The 25,140-nt window shown below is 36.8% G+C and overlaps 1 protein-coding gene across 5 annotated transcripts in view; it reads left to right on the top strand.

The window, feature by feature from the left end:
* The window catches only part of LOC145242590 (monocarboxylate transporter 14-like), a 168,987-nt gene that overhangs the window by 23,553 nt on the left and 120,294 nt on the right, over window positions 1–25,140 (top strand). The window lies entirely within an intron of this gene.

Genomic DNA, 25,140 nt, shown 5'->3' with positions numbered 1-25,140 from the left:
GTTATTCCTGCTGAGGTGGTTGACTATTTCTCTATTTAATATGGATTCCAGCAACTTACTCATAACACACAGGAGACTTATTGGTCTGTACTGAGAGGGAGATGACTTATCACCTGAATTCTTAAATACAGGGCAAACTGATGAGGTCTTCCAGGGAGTCGGAAAGCACTTCTCCTTAAGGCAGCGCTTGAATAGTTTCGTAAGTATGGGAGCAAGTTCTGGTTGAAGCTTTTCTAACACTATAATTGGGATGCCATCAGGGCCAGTTGCTTTACTGGAATCTAGGCTCTTGATTAGCTTGGCGACCTCATGCACAGATATTTGTATGTTACCTAGCTTGTTCTGTGTTATAGGAGGAAATATGGGGAGTTGATGGCCTTTGTCGCATAGGGTAGAATTAGCTGCAAAGTTCTTTGCAAATAGTTTGGCCTTGTCTTACGCTGACGAGATGACCTCTGGTCCATTGATAATAGTTGGGATAGAACGCACACTTCTGTTCAGGATCCTATTTGTTATTTGCCAAAACTGGTGGGAAATAATCCTATGAGATATAACTGTAAGCACATCTGCTGTAGATCTAGCAGAACAGAAACCATATTGTGTGTCACTAAGAAGGTTATTTTTGCTGAGATGGTTGATTACTTCTGTATTTAACAGATTCCAGCAACTTACTCATGACGTACAGGAGACTTATTGGCCTGTACTGAGAGGGGGTTGAGCGATCACCTGAATTCTTAAATACCGGGCATACTGATGAGATTTTCCAGGGTGATGGAAAGCAATTCTCCTTAAGACAACGTTTAAACAGTTTTGTAAGTATGGGCGCTAGTTCTGGTTGAATTATTTTGAGTACTATAATTGGAATACTGTCAGGCCGGTTGCTTTACTGGAATCAAGATTTTTGATTAGCTTGACAACATCACGTACAGATATATGTATATCACATAGGGTGTTTTCTGATACAGGAGGAAATATTGGGGGCTGGCGGCCTTCATTACAAAGGGTAGAATTAGCTGCAAAGTTCTTGGCAAAGAGTTTGGCTTTGTCTGATGATGACGAGATTACCTCAGGTCCATTGATGATAGTTGGGATAGAACACACACTTCTGTTCAGGATTCTGTTTGCTATTTGCCAAAACTGTGGGAACCAAGCCGCTGCTCAGCTACTTTGGACTTGACGGACTGAGCATACAACTCTCTTGCATTCTTTATTACTTTCTTACAATGGTTGCTGGCAGTCCTGAAAGCAGCTTTAGTTTCCATACATCTATTACGTTTAAAGCAGTGGAAAAAGTGATTTCTGTGCACAATGGCAGCAGCACATTCTGGAGAGAACCATGGCTGGCTGTTAGGTTTTTGCTGGAACTTTTTTGAGGGTATGAAACGGTCTATACTTACAATTAACCATTCCATCAGGTCTGATACTATAGAGGACACATCCTTTTTAAACATGAAATGCAGGGGTAGATCCGATATAAATGTACGGAAGGTATCCCAGTCAGCCATAGTGTATCGATATAGTGTACGATGGAGAGGTACGTCTGGGGACTTATTATATTTCATTTTTATCTTAATTGATACAACAGAGTGGTCAGAAAATTTAAGAGGAGACTGAACAGAAACTGAACATAGTTCAGGGCAAGTTGTGAGAAAAAGGTCTAATAGACTTGCATACTGGGCGTCATTGTTGGGCACACAGGTGGTTTCGTGAACAATCTGAATGAGGTCATAAGCAATGGAGAAATCATAACAGAACCTCCCCTCATCATCGGTCTTGTTTGAGTGGGTCAACCATTCCACGTTGTGAACATTGAACTCTCCACATACGTGAATGTTAGCTGATAAGCAGACAGGACTTTGTCAATTTGTGAATGTTAGCAATAAGCAGATAGGACTTTGTCAATTTTCTCAGATATGCTTTTAAAGATAGTAACTCTGCTGTTGTGGGGGCGATAGAGAGTAAATATAAATGTAATAGTGTGAGCAAGTACAACCCGGAAGCATATATAGGGTAAGTTAGGATCTTCTCTGGAGATGTCCCTACCACATGGAAAGCCATCTTTTATATAGACACATATTCCATGCCCATGGCGGTCTTGGGGGTCAGATTTAGAAGTTAAGTTAGAGTATCCTTTAATTACGAACTCATCTAGGGAAATAGTCTGTCCAATGCCAGTTTCACTTAAAAATAAAAGGTCATGTTTAGTCTCCTGTAATTGGGTTTCAACCTCTGAAAGGTTAGAATGTAAACCCCTGATGTTGGTGAAGGAGACATGGTAGTGGGGGTCTGCGTTGGAAGTTGGAGATCCGAGTTTAATCATGTATTTTTTCTTGAAACTTGTCATGAGGGAATTTTGGAATTTGTGGACTAAGTCGTCAGACTTGCTTAGAGCAGGACAGAGAAGGGAAACTAAGAGAGAAAAAGAAACGAAGAAATTTTTTTTTTTTTGTAGAACATGATAAGGTAAAGCCGTAACCATTACCCACTAATATGGCATCAAGAGGCCCCACCAGAGACTACGGCATGGTCCAGAATCCATTCAGCAAATGGCAATACAGCAGCCCCAGTACTTTGCGCCTGCTGATAGACAGCCTCCTTAGTGGTTAATCCAAGGTTCGAGTCCCTGACTATCAGGCGGATAACGCCAGCCCAGATAAAACTTACTAGTGACATGGCTACAAGGATAGACATAGAAACAGAAAATTTCCGCCACCTCTGCCAACTGTTTGCACAAAATACTGCCAACCTAGAAAACAGCTTTTTCTTTTCCCTTTGTCAGAAAACTCACTCATTAAAAAATGAGGAATGAGGAACAAATAAAGAGAAGCAAGAGTAACGGGAGCTGCCGATAACGCATCCACAATGCGTTTTCTGCTCCCCATTAAAAAAAAAAATTATTAAGTATTGTACTTAATAAAAGTTCAACTGGTGTGTTTAAGGGAAAGTATTGTGATAGATTCCCCTCTCACAAACTAAAATGAATACAATTTCCTAATCTATTTTTGCAATCAGCTTGGGAAATGTAATAAACAACATTTATGGACGAGAAAACGCTAGCATTACATAAAACAATCAGAAAATAAATATATACATTAAATACTGAAATAAAATCTAGTTAATATTTGAATCTAAAGATAAAAAGATTAATATAGAAGTCACTTATCTCGAAAAAAAAAAGATCCGTCTCCAGAATGCGAACTGTTGAAAATGTTTTAGTTTTAAAAACATCAGCGTTCCCAAGATTTTATTCTTTTCTTTTAAATTAACTGTTAAAAGAAAAAAGGATCATATTCTGGACTTTAGCTAATGACGTTTTAAGAAACTTGCGATATAAAAGTTAATGTTAAGAACGGCTTTCAGAATAGACACCCCCACCCTCCCCATAATAAGAATAGCTTTCGGAATAGACACTCCAAACGTCCCCATGTTAAGAACGGCTTTCGGAATAGACCCCCTTCCAACTTTTTCAGTATACCCGAAAACCTTTAAAAGTTTACATGTGGAATGTGAACGATGTGACGTAATCTAAAAATGTACCGAATTAAAAACGGAACGAAATTTAAATTTCCGTTCCATTTTTACTGTTATATAGGGGTTTCATTGAGAGAGTCTTAGGAAGAGATGCTTAGAAAGAGTCTTGTTACAGTGAGGGATGTTGTAAGACTCAGAGAGAGAGAGAGAGAGAGAGAGAGAGAGAGAGAGAGAGATGTTGTAAGGAGAGATTTTTGTAAGAGACTTAGATAGATATTGTTCATGTTAGGAGAGATTCTTATATATTAAATGTTCATTCTTTTCTTGTGTAGAAGAAGAAACTTTGAGTGAAGGGATAGTGTTCAGACAGTTCGGACATGATGATGTTGAGACGTGTATGTAAAGACATATAACACAAATATATAATACAATTCCACTTTACCTTTTTGTAAGAATCATAAGACACAAGACGAGCTTTACAAAAAACACTTGATGGTTTATTTCGTTACACGGCCGTGTTTCCAACACCAAGAATTCAAAGTCTCACATTTTTCCTTGAAGTGACGTATCGCTTCCTAGACCTGACTCTCTCTCAGTTTTCTCACTGACTGTCTAACTCTAAAGTTTTTTCTCTATTCCTAGAACTTTCTATTTTCCGTGACGTCATACATATGTTAAAACATGTGCCTTCTTTCACGTGCTCTGGACATACGTGTCCAAAACTTTTCCTATTTCTCAGTAACCTATTTATCCAATATGTTAAAAACATTATCTTATAAGCTGCATTCTTTCAATTTAAAATTTCATAACAAACTTGAGAGTTCACATTCTTTCCTTGAAATATTTATCTATATTCTAAACAAATGTTTGTTTTACATTTTTAAATTCTCACACGTAATCTATTTCTAAACTAAATTACGAGGTTCGAATTTCGCCTATGCTATTTCATTTTCATTTTAAACTAAATTCTCCATTTTTATACTTACATGAAAAGGGGACAGCCTTTATCATGTAACATTACGACAACCGTAAAACAGAGCATTCTCCACAACTTTTACCTTTTTTCTTCTATAAAATGAACTAAAATAAATAAATAAATAAAATTTAACCTTGATTTTTTTTATTTGAAGTGGATAACTTTTTCCGAATTCGTTTCAGGTGATGGAGACTCTCGGATTTGCGATTTGCTTTCTGATGTAAATGTTTCTAATACTTTTTATTTTTAGCGTAAATAGGATAGGACGAGACTATCGCGAGCATAAAACAACAACAACAACAGCAATAAGAAAAATAAAACGCGAGTTATTTCTGATGACCTAAAAAAAGACCTACCATTAACTTTTTTATTTAGAGGGGAAGATTTTTTTCGAATTCAGTTTAGGCGGCGGTGATTGTCTGACTTGCTATTTGCTTTTCAATGTATGTGTTTTTTGTTTTAATTTGAAAGCTATCTGAACTATCATGAGGTGCACAAAAAATGCGAGTTGTTTCTGATGACCTAAGGAGAAAAAAACCATCAACCCTGAATTTACTTTTGTTAAAATTTTATTTCTTTAACGTTTTTCTTGGATTATTTGGAGGTGGTGGAGGGGGGAGGCAAGGCATAAAAAATGACGCCGATGTTAGAAACAGTAAAGCCATTAACGGATAAAAATGAAATAAAAAAAGACGAACCGTCGCTTTGATGTAAAGAAATAAGAAAGACAGAAAAAAAAACATTGAAATTGGGAAGTTTACAAAAGAAGACAAAGAAAAAAAGATAAATCGGTATAAAAACGAGAAAAGAAAAAAACGAAAAAAAATCTAATTACGGAAATCGGTTAAAGATTTTTATTCTGGATTCCAAAAATCAACAGATATTAGACCATTCCTGTAATGATCCGGTCCCTTTTGGTTTTGCGGTAGAAATTTAGTTCTGTGCAGTTCTAGAAGGTCCACCCTCCCAGACTTTGAGAAGGAGTTAGTTTATTGCTAATCAACTGAGGCACCCTTACTGTGGAATGCCGACGGTCAGAGTGCCCCTCCTCTTGAGTGCTGACTTCTTAATCCTACTTCCGACTCTGGTGTCTAAGTTCTTGCAGTGGGAGAAAACTAAACAACTCCTTTTCAGGCAGACTTTTGTGTGACGGGACAGATCTGTAAAATACAAAATTGTTATATATATATATATATATATATATATATATATATATATATATATATATATATATATATATAACTGATTTTAATACTCGAGTTTTAAATCGACCTATATTTTTAATCGACCTTTACTCGACTCTATATATTTGAACTTATCATCACCTAACGCCGTTTACTGTATATTTTAGGTTTCACTTTTAAATCTCATTTTCGCTTCTTCGCACTTTTACTTCGACACCTGAAGAAAATTCGTGGCCGAATCGAAAGCGCTCGTGACAACAACAACTATGGAACTTTTACTAATATTTTTGATTTCAATATAAAAAAGATTATATGGAAAATCGAAAAATGAAAAAAAAAAAAAAAAAAAAAAAGAATCATAAAGCAAAGTGTCGCCGTTGCATTTAATAATATTTGCTGGAATAAAAAAATGCTGCCTAAATATACCAATCTAATACATACATACGATGATTGCAACATCTTGTCAGACGAGTGCCACTCCCTCAGACATTTAAAATCCATGAGCCCAAATGAGTAGTGGGAGTATCTATACAAAGATGATGTTACAGAGCCTTAGCTTTGTACGACAGCTAAGTCTCTCTCTCGGTTCAAAATGTTGAGATTCAGCAACAAGCAAGAGCAAGATAGCCAGAAACAAATTAAACTGCAGACCAGCTTAATGCGGGTACTGGTCTCCCGCTTTATGGTTTTTTAAATCAGAGATTTGCTTCTCCTAGAAAGGTTGCCTTCACCACGGCTTACGGGAGCCCTCTCCACCCCAATACATAATACATACATACATACATACATACATACATACATACATACACACACACACACGCGCACACACACATATATATATATATATGTGTGTGTGTGTGTGTTAAATGTCCATGTTTGCTTCTAGATTTATGATTTCAAAGGTTTTTGAAGGGTATAACATTTCATCACTTGACATTTAATCATCAGACTTAATTACAGACATATAATCACTAGAGATTTAACCATATGGTTTTTTCATCACTCGACATCGAGACAATCACCTCCCAAGGAAAAAAATAAAATTTATTTATGTAATAATGTTCTTTATGTGATTATGTTTTATTGCGTTAAATATTTAGCCCCTGTGACAATTTTGCGGTTATTCTTACGAGAGATTGAAATCTATAGGGTAAAACTGTTCCCCCTCCACCGTCAATCATGCAAGAGTTAGGAAAGAGACTATTTGTTCACTTAAAGTAAATATCAGCCACTTTTTTCTCACACATGGTATAAGTTTCTTATCAAGAAAATCAGCTCGTACCTTATTTCTGGACGCATATTTTATTTAATCAGACCCTTCTTTGTTAAAAGAAAAATCCAGGCCATTCTCAATAAACGTACGTCCCCCCAAAACATCACATCAATGAGGAACCATAACGTCTTGACTGAGCATTATAAGCATCATAAGACACTGTGTAACAGTTGTAAACTGTAGATAACAGTTAAAAATGTAAAGAAATTAAGACAACAAAACAATCAGGGCGAATTTTGAGAAAGTTAATTCCAATAAAGTAAAATGAAATTTGAATTTATATTTTTTTCTGAACTTTCTGAGAAAAATGATTTCAACTAAAACAAATATTTTATTGTTGTGATCCCGGAAGGGTCACTAAAGAAAAACACGGATACGGATATAGGTCAGAAAGCTACGAGGAGCGTGCAATAAGTAATGCCCCTGACCCACTTCCCATAGCAGTAGAGCAACGAAACTTGGCACAGTTATTAGTCTTTCTCTACATAGGAAACATCCAGAGTTATGCATTTCTCCCATCGTTTGATGCAGCTCTGGAGACCGTTTCTGTAGAACACCCCAGGTTGGTCCTCCAACCACGACGTGACTTCAGAAATCAAGGCTGCATCATCTATGAAACGCATTCCTTTCAAAAACAACTTCATGGCTGGGAAGAGGTGAAAGTCAGAGGGTGCAAGGTCAGGAGAGTAGGGACGATGGGGAAGGATTTCATAACCACACGCCCGTGCTTCTGATCTGGCGACATGCGAGTTGTAGACCGGAGCATTGTCTTGCAGGAGGAGGGTACCTTTGCTGATTTTGCCCCACCTCTTAATTTTGATAGCTTCCCTTGATTTCCTCAAAAGTGAAGCATAATAGGCTCCTATAATTATGGTATTCTTTGCCAGGAAATCTGTCATCACTACTCCGTCCTGGTCCCAGAAGACTGTGAGCATGACCTTGCCAGTGGAGGGCTGCACCCTTGCCTTCTTTGGAGGTGGTGAGTTCAAGTGCTTCCACTGCATTGACTGGGCTTTGATCTCTGGATCATAGTAATGGACCCAGGTTTCATCCTGTGTAATCAGTCTTTTGAAAAACTTTGACTCATCTTCTTGGCACATCTCCAAATTCATCCTCGAGCACTCGACACGTTCTCGCATCTGGAATGGTGTGAGCAACCTGGGAATCCATCTGGCAGACACCTTATGAATATGCAAATGATCATGAATGATAGTTTTCACAAACCCTGTACTAATCTTGACATCTTGGGCTATTTGGCGAATAGTAATGCGCCGATCTTCCAAAATGGCAACCTCAACTTGACGGACAGATGCCTCATAAATAGGCCTGGGAACTGTTTCCACAGACTTCCGGCCATATTTGAATTCACGATGCCAGCGTTTTACAAGGTCATATGATGGGGAATTATCACCATAAGTTTCTTTCATTTCATCAAAAGTCTCCTGTGGTGTGCGTCCTTTCAAATACAAAAACCGGATCACTGCTCGACATTCAACAGACTCCATTTCACACCTGACTCAGTTCAAACACCTTAAGACAGAAACCACAATTAGTTCAGAGCTGTAATTTTCCACATAACTCGTAAAGATATAAATCATTGCACATGCAAAGTCTCAGCTCGATCAGACAACTGGAAGTGGGTCACGGGCATTACTTATTGTACGCCCCTCGGAACATATATTGAAACAAAAACAGAAAATACAACAAGCGACAGTCGTAGCACGTTCCGCCAAGATGGCGTACTAAGAAGTTAGCAGACTGATATTTACCACATTCCCACTGCGAGAGGATGTTACACGAGGTCGGAAAAGGGAGAAAACGAACCAGTGCCCCCCCCCCAAAAAAAAAGGAGCACTCTGACCCTGCAAAAGCAAGTCTGAATAAATACCGGTTGTCAATTTCCGATTCCAAAACCAGAAGCCGTCACCAATTAAACCTTTTATATGTTGCTATAAAAATAACATTGGAATTACAGAGTTAAACGTGAAACACTCAAATGTAAACTATGACGGAAAAGAATAGTCACTGTCTTTACAAACGAATCAAAATAGAAACAAATTACAGAAAACCGGTAATTTACGTCCATATTTCCTCATTAAATGAAAGGAGGTTGAACTTCAGTTATTCTACTTCGTAAGCATTTCTCGGTTGGCTTACATGTCATTGTAAATAATTTCGGTGACTGAAGTCGTAATTAACCAAGTTACTGTATATTCTTTGTGATAAGTTACATCAAAACAACAGAACTCTCTTTGGAGATGGGGTGATCATAAGAATTCTTACATGTTATAGTATTCATATCGTTGAGCAGGGCGGATACACAGAGGAACCATAACATCTTCACTGAACGTTATAAACATCATAAGACAGTGAGTTAACATTTGTAAACTGTAGATAACAGTTAAAAATGTAAATAAGTTAAGACAAAAAAAAAAAAAAAAAGAAAAAATGAAAAAAGACCAGTGCGCATTTTGAGAAAGGCAGTCCCAGTTAAGTAAAATTAAATTTGAATTTATGTTTTTATTTCTGAACTATTTGAGAAATATGATTTCACCCAAAAGAGATAACTCATACAATTTGTTGAAAATTAATCAACTTTCGTGATGTTGCCAATAATAATAATAATAATAATAATAATAATAATAATAACTGTTGTGGTGGCAACCACTTATTTGCATATGCGAATAACATAACACTATAAATGGCAAGCCTAGGTTGGCCTTGGTGTGTCTTACTCAAATGCCACCGGAAGTGACGCCGAAGAGCGTACATGTCCTCCCACCAAGACTCTCTGACTCGACACCGTCATTTGTACATATTGTAAATATACATTTTCTTTAATACACTTATTATTGCGTTATATTGTTGTTTGCGTCTTCATTGTATTTCCTTACTAATTATTGTTCAACCTTGCAACCACAACAATAACAATAATAATAATAATGATAATAATAATAATAATAACAATAATAATAATAACAATAATAATAATAATAATAATAATGATAATAATAACAACGATAATAATGATAATAATAGTAATAATAATAATAATAATAATAATAATAATAATAATAATAAACCTTTGGTGTATTATCTATATAATTATCCCTATTCTCTATCTTAATCTTAATAACGGATGATTTTTTTTCCGTCTAGAATAAAACATTATAGCAATATAAACACAGACGCCACAGATAAATTTAATAAGGTCACGCAAACTGCCAATGCCTGATGTAGGTTTTGCGGATATTATCAGTCGACTATATTATTTATCATACATTCCTATAATATATCCGAAGAGGGCCACTCTTACAAATAAGTCATATTTACAGGCGATAGCACGATACTTACTCACTCATTATTTTCTCTTCTCACTATCCCCGACAAGATCGGGAACTTTTATAAATTTACCATATTTCACAACCGCGCTGTTTATTTTCTTATTCCGAATATTTACCATTCCCTTTCTTCACAATTCATTACTATGTTCCGGTTAATTTGATTGAATGTTCACATATGTTTATCGGATTAAGAGAATTTCGAACAATTAAAAAAGCCCATCAACATCTAAATACCATGGCGTTAACAATAAACGCTGTTGTTATCATAGTCGGTGGTCAAGAATTTTACGCAAGCTTATTCATGGATAAAACCAGAAATGCGACAACAATGTTATTCAAATAAGTTCTTTTTTTTATCGTTCTCATCGCAGCCGTTGTCATCGCCTTGTCATCATTTTTTTACGCCGCGTCGAATTTTATGCTTCATAGAATTTTACGCCTCATTGAATTTTACGGAGGGAACGATTCGTATTTTATTAGAGAATTTATATTTCGTGAAAGATAATAGCACAGAATAAGAAAATTAAATAGTGTTAGACTGAGCTGAAAAATGTATTTAATGAAGAAGTCCCATTGATTTATAAAAGAGTGATAGTAGACTTTTCTGAGTGAGTAAAAGTTATGCCCACTTTCTCTAAGTATGACACTGACTTGAATTATATTGTGAATTATAAGAAACTTTTGGTGGAGTATTCCTTCGTTGCGTGAATGTAATTATAACAAACTGCTAAGATGATGAAGACGTTTAGTGAGCGCTCGTTGTTGTATATCAAAAAGTGAACATGGTCTGTATGTAAACAATTGAAGAATTTGTTTAGATTAAAACCTTTTTGTGAAAGTGGAACCATTATAATTTAAGAATTATAGTTGTTCATAATTGAAAAGAGTTTTACTGTATGGATAATTAAGAGACGCCATTTTTGTTGAGTTTTCGGAAATTATATTTGAATATTAACAGGATTATAGTCGGTCAATAAACTTGTTGTGAAAATAAGTTCCTAAGGTGGAGGGAGAGGCCTGTATTTGCGGAGGAAAGTAATATTTGGTGAAAGATAGTATCACGGAATAAGAAAATGAAACCGTAACAGATTGGGCTGAAAAATGTATGGAATGAAGAATTCCCGGTGTCTGATAGGAGAGTAGTAATAGATTTTTAAGTGAGTAAAAGTTACGCTCATTACAGGAAGACTACTCCGTGAGAGTCACGTTCGTCGGAATTAATCTAAGAGATTTTCAAATCAAGTGAAAGTGACAATTAATTTCCGGAAACATGCATTAGTTATTGACAGGAAAAGTTGTGGTATCGTAATTATGTGTAGAGTGTATGTTTATAGTCCTATGATGTCTGAATTTAGAGGAGAAAATCGATTTCATTTTATTAATATAGTAGATGTCCATTACCCCAAGTTGTAATTTACCTAGCTCTAACCTCATCTATAGAAACACAAAAAAACAATTTTTATTTTACATGTTTTGTAATTTGATGTAAAACAAAAATGAAAGATGGTTTGCATGGTGTTAATTGATATGGTCTAATATTGAGATGCGTCTGCTGTATATAAATATAGTCACATTCTCTTAATTGGGATTAAAAAAAAACCAAAAATGTTCTTTTATATTTAAAGTCAAGACGTTTGATTTTGTGCATGCATAAATAGAATTCATAATTAAAAACTGATTCAATAATGTGAGAAATAAACGAAACGAAAAAAAAAAAAAAAAGAAAGAAAGAAAGAAAGAAAAAACGGAGCGTCAATTGGTGAAAAAAAAATGAATTCCTGGACAATTTAAAATGGTTACCTTTTTGTTTTGGGTTTTTATTATCAAAGAGAATCAAAAGAAAACTTAATAAAGATTTAAATATAACTGAATATACCTAAGATTTATTTTTGTAATTTATATACATGAGCGACGAGGTGAGATTTTCTTTTTGCTTTTTATTGAACGTGTAGTCGTCGTCGTCGTCGTCGTCGTCATTCTCCTCCTCCTCATCACCCGAATAATGCAGTAAAAACCCATGTTTATTCATTTAGAAGACGGAAAAAAATCTGCATGAAGATTTTTTAAAAATATGAATCTATTTTTTTTTTTTGTAATGTAAAACGTGAAAGAATATGTGTCAGTTTTGTAACAATCTACCTATCTATACTCCTATAAATTCGTTTTTTCTTTTGTGTGTATTGATATTCATATTAAAAACCCTCTTTTCTATTTATTTAAAAAGAAAATACAATTTTTTTTTATACATGGATCGTGCAATTGCATTCATCTGCAAAAGATCTAGCTAATTTGCATATTCTTTTAAACATTCATTTTAATTAATTCCCTATACGGTTTTTTTTTCGGTTGAAGGGGTTAAAGTTCAACGACTTGACCTTTGAGAACTCTACCAAACTCCTCTACCACTTTTTTTTCTTTTGCTCAACATACACATCCAAACACCGGACTGAAATACTAGTACATATATATTTTTGTTTAATCTATCTACCTATCTATGAAAGTGATCGTGTCTGTCTGTGCATCTGTGTACATTTCCCTACGCAATAACTTTGTCAATTTTAAGTCTACAGACTCGAAATTTGATATACAGTGTACTGAGATTTGGGAAAATATTTGGGATTGGGTTTCGGCCAGAAATTTGGCTGCTCAGGGGTCAAAGTTCAACGATTTGACTTTTGAGAACTCTACCAAACTCCTCCGAGAATTTTTGGTCTAAACACTTGAAATTTTAAATATAGGTTCCTTAGACATGGATCTAACTTAATAACTCAATTTGAGCCCAAAACAAAACATTTTTAAGGGGTGATAATAGGTGTCAAAGTTTTTAAAAAATTGATCGCTTTTTTTTTTTTGCTCAACATACACCTCCAAACACCCGGGCAACGCCGGGCTGAGATGCTAGTCTATCTATAAAAGTGAACGTGTCTGTCTGTCTGTGTGTCTGTGTACATTTCCCTACGCAATAGCTCTGTCAATTTTTAGTCTACAGACTCGAAATTTGATATACAGGGTACTGATATTTGGGAAAATCTATGTGATCCGTTTTCGGCCAGAAATTTGACTGTAAGGGGTCAAAGTTATACGATTTGATCTTTGAGATCTTTACCAAACTCCTCCGATTATTTGGGGTCTAAACATTTGAAAGTTTAGATATAGGTTTCTTGGACATGGATCTAAATCAATAACTTAATTTGAGCCCAAAACAGTCAATGTTAGAGGGTCATAATACGGGTCAAAGTTAAAATATTGGCCGTTTTTTTTTGTTTTTGCTGAACCGTGGACCCTCTTACTCAGTGAACCATGCCTCGGTAGTGCTAACCTATCGAGGCTTGCTCCACCCGTCAAGTAGCATGGATCTCGCTTGTCTGGGGCTTTCTCCGAGGGATCTGGGTGATCTCTCATTCCTTGTGATGGTGGGTTCTCTGAAATGTTATGACACGTACATGCGTGGTATGTGAAACCCTCCATCATGCAAAAGCTATTTATATGTGTGAGTTATGTGTCTGCTCCCTCCACTTGCCGCTGTGCCGTAAGTTACCGATAGGGCACCCCAGTGGTGCCCCCATCCTGAGGCTGGTCTTCGCACACAAAACGACCTCTGTGTACGAGGTAGCGCGGTCGCTGGTCCGGGAGATGCGTTTAATCATTAAGAGGGGACTGTCTAATGCCAGCTCCTGGAGTGGTTGTGCAACCCACCCAGTGACCCGGACCCGAATAAAAATATAGTAATGACAGACAGAACATCGTCTAGACCAGCCTTAGGAAAACAAGACATAATGGCTTCTTACAAATACATCGCATTCTTACGCAATGCCGATACACCACACGCATGCATATTAACGCCATTCAAGCCAAATAACGCTGATTTCTAACAGATAGAAGCAAACCGAGGAATGATGAGGAATTATCACTTACGACATTTGCTCCACTCTCTGGTATATTCTGAACAGATACAAATGTCCATCATACACCTCGCAAACACACATGGCTCATTTCTTTCTAAATTACTCAATTCATCAAACCCCAGCAACTGCACAACTCAAAAACTGATGACGTCACTTTTCTTTTGGACTGCCATCAACTTGTAATATTTTATTCCTTCTTATATAGCCTTAGATAGAGGAGAGTGGTGTATCCGACCAGAACAAATCTCCGGCAGAGACATTTCATAGCAATCACCGTTTTCAACATGCATGTATTTGAAGAATGCGTAAACACACAATGTCGTAGTTTGCCCATTCGCACGCATTCGATAAAAGAACTATGTTACACATCGTGTGCAGTAATACAGCAAATAGTCCGGAGCATTCTAGAACTCTCCTATATAAACTTTTGCATGCATAAATCAAACCAGTCCAGGATGCAGTTTTAGGAGTAAACAACATCGCTGCCAACTTTAGTCCTTGTGATGTGAAACCATTAACATGACTTCGCACGCGTCATACACCTACATTCTCTACATGGAAAATACCATATCAAAGGAGAATTAATTCTTTCCGAACATATGTTTGCATATGTATTGAACACACACACACACACACACACACACATACGCGTGCGCATGTCACTTAAACAAGTAATGATTTTATTTTCCCTCCAGAAAAATAACCACACGTGTTCGCTTTTAAAATGAGAATTCATAATCACAAACTTTTTGCCTTTTCTACGAGACACTCATTAACAAAGACTGTCTTATGAACACTTGTTGCAAAAACCCTTAACGTTGAAAAAATTTGAATTAATGTTTCTTAAACATGTTAATTAATGTCATTTTATCACAGTACAGCGATCTCAAATTCTTTGTCATTATTTTTCTCAAGTTATTCACGCCTTTTTAAATTCATGTGGATGTGACTCGGTAGGACCCGTCTGTAAATCAGAGATCTCGCTAAATTTATCTTTAACTGTCCCATTGTTACTCTACCACTTTCGACTTATAGTTATCCCTGCACCCGCAACCGTGATCGCTAATATCGACCGATTCCGACTAATGCCGACTCACAAGCCACACTCATATATCTGGTGACTCCGCTATGAGACCTATAAATCGGTTCCTGTTGATTTAGCGGTGGGGTGAGGTTCTGTGCAGTTCTAAGAGGCCCACCCTTCCAGGCTTTGCCTTCTCTATTTTAGAAGGAGTTAGTTTATTGCTAATCGCCTGAGGCACCCTTACCAGGGAATGCCGACAGGGCTGCCCAGGCACTTTTGCAGGTCAGAGTGCCCCTCCTCAGAGGGAATGCTGACTTCTCAATCCCGCTTTCCGACCCCGGTGACTAAGTTCTTGCAGTGAGAGAGAACTAAATACCTATCCCAGGCCCCATAAATCGACAGAGATTAGAACATTCGTGCAATGATCTAGTCTCTGTTGATTGCGGTGTGATGCTGTTCCTATGCGGTTCTAGGAGGTCCACCCTCACAGGCTTTGCCTTCTCTCTTTGAGAAGAGGTTAGTTATTGCTCTGAGACATCCTTACTGGGGAATGCCAACTGGGCTGCCCAGGACTTGTTGAAGGTCAGAGCGTCCTTTTTCGAGGGCGCTGACTTCTCCATCTCACTTTCCGACCCTTATGTCTGTGTTCTTACATTGGGAGAGAACTAAATACCTCATATAATTAGATCTTCAGCCAAGATAATTTCTTTTTTTGTGTCTCAGTACAACATGGCGACGCCTCTTTTGGTATTCTTGTGCCATAAAATATCAGTTCTTTGCACCACTGTGCATTCATTTTGTCCTTCTCTGTCCATCCCACTCCTATGGATTGGTTGGGCACATGATAAATGGCCAGTTTACACAAGTGATTCGATTTGCATTTTCACTGAACACCGTCCGTGTATAGAATGGATTTTTCTTATATTCTTTTCACCGCGTGCTCGGTTTTCGGGCTAAAACATTCCTTGAATTAGTTTCTCTTTCTCTCTCATAACTTTCGGGAAGAGAGAGAGAGAGGGTGTGAGGAGAGAGAGAGAGACACACACACACAGAGTGTGTGAGAGAGAGAGAGAGAGAGAGAGAGAGAGAGAAAGCAAGAGAGGGGGGGATTGTCACGTCCAATCAGGAGATGTTCTGGGGTGATCGTGTCTAGACTGTAACCTGTTTAGTTTTTTAAAACCATAGTCGTTCAGTGATCGAAATAGCAATAACACACACACACACACACACACACACACACACACACACACACACACACACGCAAAGAGGGGGTTCTCTTGCTTTCCCACATTATAGCTTAGTTGTGCTCTTGAGTCACAATATATATATATATACACACATATATATATATATATGTATGTATATATATATATATATATATAATATAAAGCTGAACGTCTGTGTGTGTGTCTGGTCACGAATAGGCTCCTATATGGTTGACTATTATAGAAAACTGATCACATATAATGATAGAAGATGTATCGAGACACAGGAATGGGCATGTTTGATACGGCATAATGATGATTGATTAAAATTGTGGGGTCTGCGTACGCACCTGATCCACAAAGTATGGAAATAAAAAATGTAAAAATTAAAAAAAAAAAACGCTTACAGTGTTTTTGATATAGATGTACATAATAATACTTTGATAAGTATGTTTTAACTTAAATAGGTATGGTATAATAAAATTGTGAGGTCTGCGTTCGCGTCTGGCCTCCATAGAATGGAAATAGGCACAAACTTTAATAAAGACTTTTCATATCTATCTATATCTATATCTATATCTATATCTATATATATATATATATATATATATATATATATATATATATAGTATTAGACCTGACGGAATGGTTAATTGTAGGTATTGACCGTTTCATACCCTCGAAAAAGTTTCAGCAAAAACCTAACAGCCAGCCATGGTTCTCTCCAGAATGTGCTGCTGCCATTGTGCACAGAAATCACTTTTTCCACTGCTTTAAACGTAATAGATGCATGGAAACTAAAGCCACTTTCAGGACTGCCAGCAACCATTTTAAGAAAGCAATAAAGGACGCAAGAGAGTTGTATGCTCAATCTGTTAAGTCCAAAGTAGCTGAGCAGCGGCTTGATTCCCACCAGTTTTGGCAAATAGCAAACAGAATCCTGAACAGAAGCGTGTGCTCCATCCCAACTATTATCAATGGACCTGAGGTAATCTCGTCAGCATCAGACAAAGCCAAACTCTTTGTCAAGAACTTTGCAGCTAATTCTACCCTTTGCGACCAAGGCCGCCAACCCCCAATATTTCCTCCTGTATCAGAAAACACGCTATGTGATATACGTATATCTGTACGTGATGTTGTCAAGCTAATCAAAAACCTTGATTTCAGTAAAGCAACTGGCCCTGACGGTATTCCAATTATAGTACTCAAAAGACTTGAACCTGAACTAGCACCCATACTTACAAAACTGTTTAAACGTTGTCTTAAGGAGAATAGTTTCCCATCTCCCTGGAAAATCTCATCAGTATGCCCTGTATTTAAGAATTCAGGTGATTGCTCATCCCCCTCTCAGTACAGGCCAATAAGTCTCCTGTGCGTCATGAGTAAGTTGCTAGAATCTGTGTTAAATACAGAAGTAATCAACCATCTCAACAAAAATAAACTTTTTAGTGACACTCAATATGGTTTCCGTTCTGTTAGATCTACAGCAGATGTGCTTACAGTTATATCTCATAGGATTAGCAAATCTCTCGACGGAGGCAATCTTTCTAGGGCAATTGCTCTTGACATATCTAAGGCCTTTGATAGGGTATGGCATAAAGGCTTACTTCATAAGATCTCTAGCTATGGTATAGCTGGAAATGTTTTCTCAATTATTAAATAATTTCTTTCTGATAGGTTCATAAGAGTAGTAGTTGAGGGGCAAAAATCAGAAGCTCACAGTATTAATGCCAGTGTCCCTCAGGGGTCCATCCTGGGCCCAACTCTTTTCCTGATTTACATTAATGATCTTCCAAATCACATCCTTACATCATTTGTAGACATTTATGCTGACGACACTACCATTTATGATAGCACATCTAAGACAGTAAACGATCAAGTTCTCTCCAATTCTCTCTCCTCTGATCTTGAGCACGTAGTACAATGGGGAAAGGAGTGGCTGGCTACTTTTAATGCATCTAAAACCAAGCTCTCTCTTTACATCATCAACATTCTGATCCTCATCTGGCATCAATTGAAATGAATGGCTCTCGTCTTCAGGAGGCCTCAAGTTTTGACAAGCTTCTGGGCTTGACCATTACTCCTGATCTTAAATGGAACACGTACATCAAATCTGTTGCCAAGGCCGCTGGAAAAATGGTGGGATCTTTCTATCGATCCGGTAAATATCTCACTGCTGATGCTATTCTCTTTCTATATAAGGGCCAGGTACGTCCAAGGATGGAATACTGTTGCCACATCTGGGCAGGAGCTGCTAGAAAGGACTTGTCCTGCCTTGATAGAGTTCAAAATAGACTTCGTAGCCTCGTAGGAGATGTCCTTTTCTCTTCCTTGCAACCTCTATCTCACAGAAGAGATGTTTTGAGTTTGTCTCTGATGTATCGTTATTTTCATGGAAAGTGTTCGACTGAGCTTCAATCTATGGTCCCCCCTCGCCAAACTTTCACAAGATACACTCGTCTAGCTGTAAACACTATCAATAATTTCCCCCACTCTTTATCTGTGCCTAAAACTAAACGTAGATTCCATGAACAAAGCTTCTTTCTTAGAACTGCACGCCTGTGGAATTGTCTTCCGTTTTCCTGCTTTCCGGCTGACTACAATATGGTTGTGTTCAAGTCTAACGTAAATAAGTTCTTGATGGGCCGTTCCATATAAGTTATCAAATTTACCAAATTTTCATTACTAATGATTACTGTACACTCTTTAACCCTTATCCTTGAGTGGTCTCTTGGCCTGGATAATGTGGTGATGCCTATGTAAAAAAAAAAAAAATCTGCATAAGTATACTTTGATAATTATGTTTCAGTTTGAAGAAATATGGTATAATAAAATTATGAGGTGTTCGTTCGCACCTGACCTCCATAGAATGGAAATATGTCACAAAGTTTAACAAGGTTTTTTAATATAGATCCACAGAATATTGTGATAAGTGTTTCAGTGTGAACAGATATGGTATAATAAATTATGGAGTTTATCTATTTTATTTTTACTTTCATCATATTTTGCTTTGGTTTTTATAGCCCCAAATTCGAAGCTAACTCTTTACAACCCTTCCTTTTCATAACCTATCATCATACTTTCATAAATCAGAGTCCATTTTCTGTAGGCTTTGAACCAAGTCAACGACGGGTACATTTGCTAGTGTATATATATATATACATATATATATATATATATACTCCTATAAATTCGTTTTTCTTTTGTGTATTATTATTTTTTCCATTTATTTTAAAAGAAAATACAATGTTCTTATATATGGGTAGTAGAATTGCATTCACTAGCAAAAGATCTAGCTAATTTGCATATTCTTTTAAACATTCATTTTAATTAATTCCCTAGTAGTTTTTTCGGTTTTCTCATGGGATGATCATCTTTAGTTAACTATTACGTGTAAGTATATTCATGCAGATATTCTACATGATTTATACTTGCATAATATTTGCGTAAAAAGTGTGCAGTAAACACAAAATTGTTTCCATATATATTTATGTATATGTATATATTTTTGTTTAATCTATAAAAGTGAACGTGTCTGTGTGTGTTTGTGTGTCTGTGTACATTTTTCAACGCAATAACTCTGTCAATTTTTATATACAGGGTACTGAGATTTGGGAAAATCTATGTGATCGGGTTTTCGGCCAGAAATCTGGCTGTTACGGGGTCAAAGTTCAACGATTTGACCTTTGAGAACTCTACCAAACTCCTCCGACAATTTGGGGCCTAAACACTTGAAATTTTAGATATAGGTTCCTTTGACATGGATCTAACTTAATAACTTGATTTGAGCCCAAAACAATAAATGTTAAGAGGTCATAATAGGGGTAAAGTTAAAAATATTGACTTTTTTTTGGGTTTTGTTTTATTGTTTTGCTCAGCATGCCCCCTCCAAACACCCAGGCAACGCCGGGCACCCATGCTAGTACTCCTATAAATTCGTTTTTCTTTTGTGTGTATTGATATTCATATTAAAAAACCCTCTTTTCTATTAATTTAAAAAGAAAATACAATTTTCTTATATATGGGTTGTGGAAATGCATTCACTAGAAAAACATCTAGCTAATTTGCATATTCTTTTAAACATTCATTTTAATTAATTCCCTATTAGTTTTTTCGGTTTTGTTATGGGATGATCATCTAGAGTTAACTATTACGTGTAATTATATTCATGCAAATATTCTACATGATTTATACTTGCATAATATTTGCGTAAAATCTTTACAGTAAACAAAAAATTGTTTCCATATATATATATATATATGTATACGTATATATTTTTGTTTAATCTATTAGTCTATCTATTTATATATCTATAAAAGTGAACGTGTCTGTGTATCTGCCTGTGTGTCTGTCTGTGTACATTTCCCTACGCAATAACTCTGTCAATTTTTAGTCTACAGACTCGGAATTTGATATACAGGGTACTGAGATTTGGGAAAATCGATGTGACAGGTTCTGGCCAGAAATTTGGCGATTAAGGGGTCAAAGTTCAACGATTTGACCTTTGCAAACTCTACCAAACTCCGACAATTTTGGGTCTACACACTTGAAATTTTAGATATAGGCTCCTTGGATATGGATCTAACTTAATAACTTGATTTGAGCCCAAAACAATAAATTTCAAGGGGTCATAATAGGGGTCAAAGTTAAAAAAAATTGACCTCTGCGGTCTCTTCCAAATTACTCAGACAAATTCTGGTCTAAACATTTGAAATTTTACATAAAGGGTATTCAGAGATAGGACAAGCTTTTTCATCGTTTGGGTCGAAAATTTTTAGTTACTAATATATAAATGTATGTATGTATGTATGTTTGCATGTCTGCCCAACACTTTCGACTGAGGCGACGGATTTTACCAAGATCAGTATTGTTTTAAAGTTCGACTTTTCATACGACAAATATCGAAAACTTGGCTAAAAACATTAATATCTTCCCCTTCAACTAGACACTTTTCTACAGGGGGGGGGGGTCACTTTTTTCGCCGATATTTTTTTAAAGTTATCCTCTACTTTAGATTGCCTAGCCTTACTTTTAAAAAATGTCGCTTCTGGTTTGGCGGTGGTCGTAACAGCATAAACGTTAGGTTTTACCCCGTTCTTTTCCTCCTTTGCGGTACAGGTTCAAGCCTGCCTTCCTACTAACACTTGTTTTTTTTTTGCTCAACATACACATCCAAACACCCGGACAACGCCGGGCTGAAATGCTAATATATCTATAAAAGTGAACGTGTCTGTGTGTCTGTCTTTGTGTCTGTGTGTCTGTGTACATTTCTCTACGCAATAACCGTCAATTTTTAGTCTACAGACTAGAAATTTGATATACAGGATACTGAGATTAGGATAAATCTATGTGATCGGTTTTCGGCCAGAAATTTGGCTGTTAAGGTATCAAAGTTCCACGATGTGACCTTTGAGAACTCTACCAAACTCCTCCGACAATTTGGGGGCTAAACACTTGAAATTTTAGATATAGGTTCCTTTGACATGGATCTAACTTAATAACTTGATTTGAGCCCAACACAATAAATGTTAAGAGGTCATCATAGGGGTAAAAGTTTAAAACATTGACTTTTTTTAAATTTTTTTTTTTCGCTTAGCGTACACCTCCCAACAATGTTCAACGATTTGACTTTTCAGAACTCTACCAAACTCCTCCGCCAATTTTTGTCCAAACACTTGGAATGTTAGATATAGGTTCCTTGGACATGGATCTAACTTAATAACTTGATGTGAGCCCACAACAGTGAATCTTAAGGGGTCTTAATAGGAGTCAAATTTAAAAAAAAAAAATGACTGCTTCGGTCTCTACCAAATTACTCAGACAATTTCTGGGTCTAAACATTTGAAATTTTACATAAAGTGTATCCAGAGATAGGGCAAGCTTTTTAGTCGGTTTTGGGTCGAAAATTTGAGTTACCAATATATAAATGTGTGTATGTATGTATGTTTTCATGTCTGCCTAAAACTTTTCGACAGAGGCGACGGATTTTACCAAGATCAATATCGTTTTGAAGTTCGACCTTTCAGACGACAAATATTGAAAAATTGGCGAAAAGCATTAATATCTTCACCTTCAACTGGGCACTTTTCTACAGAGAGTTCGCTTTTTCGCTAATATTTTCAAAAGTCATCCTCTCCTTTGAATTGTCTAGCCTTAATTAAAACCTACGCCACTTCTGGTTTGGCGGTGGTCGTAACAGCAAAGACGTCAGGTTTTCTCTCATTCTTTTCGTCCTTTGCAGTACGGGTTCGAGCCTGCCTTCCGACTACCACTTTTTTTTGTGCTCATCACACACCTTCAAACACCTGGGCAACGCCGGGATTAAATGCTAGTATATATATATCGTTAGTTATCATTCCAAAACTAGATGATGTATTTGATTCATACTCATAATATTTTATTCATATATTTTATGAAGTACGTCTTATATACGTTTCGTTAAATAGCAGAAACCAAACACCTCATCAGAGACAAATGTATATTCCTATGAAAACAATTGTTTGTTTGTTTTGAATGAATTAAAATAGATTTGGTAAGAAAAATATTTGATAAAAGGAGATAGAGATATTTAAAGTTCGCAAAAATATCAGAATAAAAATGCTTATTCATTGCATTCGACAAACACGTAGGAAAATCCATACAATGTCACCATATTTGATTTTGAAATAGTTTATAGCTATATTTCTAAGGATTCGTATTTAGGTTAAAATTAAGTACAAAATGTTGAACAAAATCCTAGAGGATACTATTTCTCAAATATTTATAGCTAGCAGGACCTGTGTACCAGCGTTGCCTGGTTGAAAGATGTCACAAAACCAGAACAAATTCGTTAAAAAAAACCCTCAAGAACAAATTAAATTATAATTATCTAAAATATTATCCTAAACTGAGCTCATTTCATTTAACTTAAATTCAAGTTTCATGTGAATAGACATCCTGCTGCTACATAGTATCCCTGCAACTACTGTCTTCTATAGTAGCCCCCTACATCAAAGTGGCACTGTACCTTGTTTGGGGTGAAAATGGAATTAAAAAAAAAATAGCTGACCAATTGACACAAGTGCCACAGTCATGGTTCAATATAATGAAGAAAGACGTAGAACCTGAGTCTCTGATCGAAGTTGTATATGCAGCTGAGCTGGATGCAGCTCAGTTCATGCACATTCGCAAAAACAATTGACATGTAGAAGTGCGATGTATCACTTATTTTACCAGAAGAGTTTAACCAGCAATGACGAAAGCAAGAGTCAAGTCGGCTATACAGATGTATGTGAAATACCAATTGATAGATTCAGCACCAGTCCACTGAGAAAAGGGAAAACGAGAGGTGAGTTGCAATTGGCAACAGTGTGGAATGGACAGTACACATTACAGTGTCACTATTTCCTAATGATTGTGATTGTGGATCATCGCAGTTTTCTGTGTGGCGGTAGTTGCCCTGGCAAGATACAGCAAGCATGATTTGTCAAATCGAAATGGTCTTTTGTGAACATAAAAAAAAACACTGGAACTACACGCAAATAATAACACAGCTTTCCGCAGCAAGGATTTACGATGGGTGGAGCATGAAACTGATATTTTGTTGCACATATGGCCTGGCCAGAAATGGCATAACAGAGAAATGCCACCATACTGTGGTTGTTCAATACCACAAGTTGACTACTTGTACAATGTGATCCCTGAAAGACGATGACTCCTATGCATCCAGACCATCTAATGCGATTTACCATTACTTCAGTCAGGGTGAAAGGGTTAGGGTTAGGATTGGAGACTGCGTGTGGGTGAAGGGTTAGGGTTGGAGACTGCATGTGGGTTAGGGTTAGGGTTAGGGTTGGAGACTGCGTGTGGGTTAAGGGTTAGGGTTGGAGACTGCATGTGGGTGAAGGGTTAGGGTTAGGGTTGGAGACTGCGTGTGGGTGAAGGGGTTGGGGTTAGGGTTAGGGTTGGAGACTGTGTGTGGATGAAGGCACCAGAGAATAACTGTAAATTTGCCCAATGACTTGAATTTTTTATGACTATAACTTATGTCATACTAGCGGGGGTACCCGGCGTTGCCCGAGTGTTTGTTTCCGGGACGGGGGGGGGGGAGTTTTAAAAAATGTTATGGTAGGTAAGTAGGAAGGATCAAACCCGGAGTCATGAGTAAAAGTAGGAAAATAAAGTGTGAAAAAAAACAAAAAAAACATCTGCAACGTTAACAGTTCGGCCACCAAGAAAAGTCCATTCCAGTTGTTTAGGAAAAAAAAAAAAAAAAACTGACTACGGTAGGTCGGCAAGAATGTGAAAATATAATGTGAATTGTCCAGCACGCTAACCACTACGCCACAGAGCACTGCAGCTTAGTTTAGTGATTTTAAATAACTTCACATGAAAGAACTACGAAGCCAAACCGGTGTTCTCTTCTCAACTGTTCCTTGTGAATGATCCCCAAGTGGTGGCAGGGGGAGGAGGAATTTATTAGAGAGAAAATATTTTACCACTTCCATTGATCTTAACCGATTTTGGCCGTGACTTCTCAGCAGAAAAAGTATAGAAATCTAAGATTATCGAGGAATTTGAGAAATAATAAGCCTATAACACACCTCAGATATTGTTCTGCCGTTTGTGCATATTGTATTTGCATGAAATATCTTGATTTTTAATCCTATTAAGGTCAAAATCAGACGGGAAAAAATGAGTTCATTTTATTTATATAGAGAAGAGATAAGTAATTAATCGCCCCATGCCAAGGCCCACAATCTACTCGAGGATAAAGGTT

The sequence above is a fragment of the Euprymna scolopes genome, chromosome 21, assembly GCF_053919585.1.
Source record: "Euprymna scolopes isolate OS-2025 chromosome 21, ASM5391958v1, whole genome shotgun sequence".
NCBI lineage: Eukaryota > Metazoa > Mollusca > Cephalopoda > Sepiida > Sepiolidae > Euprymna > Euprymna scolopes.
The sequence above is the reverse complement of the archived record's forward strand: the minus strand, read 5'-3'. Positions and strand labels throughout refer to the sequence as shown.